The sequence below is a fragment of the Pteropus vampyrus genome, unplaced genomic scaffold, assembly GCF_000151845.1.
Source record: "Pteropus vampyrus isolate Shadow unplaced genomic scaffold, Pvam_2.0 Scaffold1035, whole genome shotgun sequence".
Taxonomy (NCBI): domain Eukaryota; kingdom Metazoa; phylum Chordata; class Mammalia; order Chiroptera; family Pteropodidae; genus Pteropus; species Pteropus vampyrus.
In genome coordinates this window covers 10060-11265 of record NW_011889816.1, presented here as the reverse complement: position 1 = coordinate 11265, position 1206 = coordinate 10060, and positions in this window count along the sequence as shown.

Sequence of the window (1206 nt, the reverse complement as noted above, 5' to 3'; positions counted from 1 at the left end):
CTATATAACATTGCTATTGCTGCTGAAACAAAACATCACACTAATGGGTTTAAAAGAAGCAAATTAATTCACCTAAAGTTCAGGAGGTCAGAAGTCTGAAGAGACAATGGACTAAAATCAAGTTGTCTGTCAGGCATGTTTCTTCTGGAGGCTCCAGGAGAGAATTTGTTTTCTCTCCATTTCCAGCTTCCCATGGCCACAAGCATTCCTTGGCTCGTGACCCTTTTTCCAGCTTCCAAGCCTGCACTATAGCACTTTCCAATCTCCCTCAGTTTCCATTTTCTTCCTTCCTCTTTCACATTTTAGGATGACGGTGATGACAATCGTCTCATCTGCAATATCATGGCCAGTGATATCATTAAAGCAGTTTATTAGTCAACCTATTCCATCTGCTATCTTAATCCTTCCTTGTAACGAAAAAAATAACATATTACAAATTTCTGAGGATTACGATGTGGTTATCTTTTGGAGGCTCTTATTCTGCTTACAATAATATTTTTATCTGTGACAACACAAGAGTCTTTATATAAAAGAGTCAAAATAAGTATTTTTAGAAGTATATCATATAATGTCATTTATGAATTCTTATATAAAAAAACTGAACAATGAATTTATAACAGCCTTTGGAATGAGTGAATACACTATTTGTTCAAAATTACATGTAAATACATTTTTTCATTCAGGATATCTAAAATTACTTTATCTGACTCTAACACAGAGTTACAGTCTTGCTATTCAAAAAGTGATCCTCAGACTAGGATCTGTAGCATCAGTATTACCTGGAAGATTGTTTAATTCTCAGAATCTCTAGGACCAATAGGATCTGCATTTGAAGTAGAATCCTAAGTGACTCATACACAGAGCGAAGTTGGAGAAGTGCTGATCTAGACTAGGTTTTCTCAACTTTAGGACAATTGGGGCAGAATAATTACTTATGTTGGATATTGTAGGTGTTTAGCAGTCTCCTTAGACATTGCAGAATAGCCCAGGGGCAACGTCATCTCAGGCTGGGAACCACTGACCTAGAGTTTGAAAACTAGAAGCGTCCTGACAGATTCCAATCAAGGCTCATCCCTCACTCAGTTTGTAACTTGGGGCAGACACTAAATTCCTTCAAGCCCCATTTCTGCAATGGAAAATGGAGTTCATGAGAGTACTACCTCATAGAATGGACTTTTCAAAAATTAAATCAGGTGATGATTATTA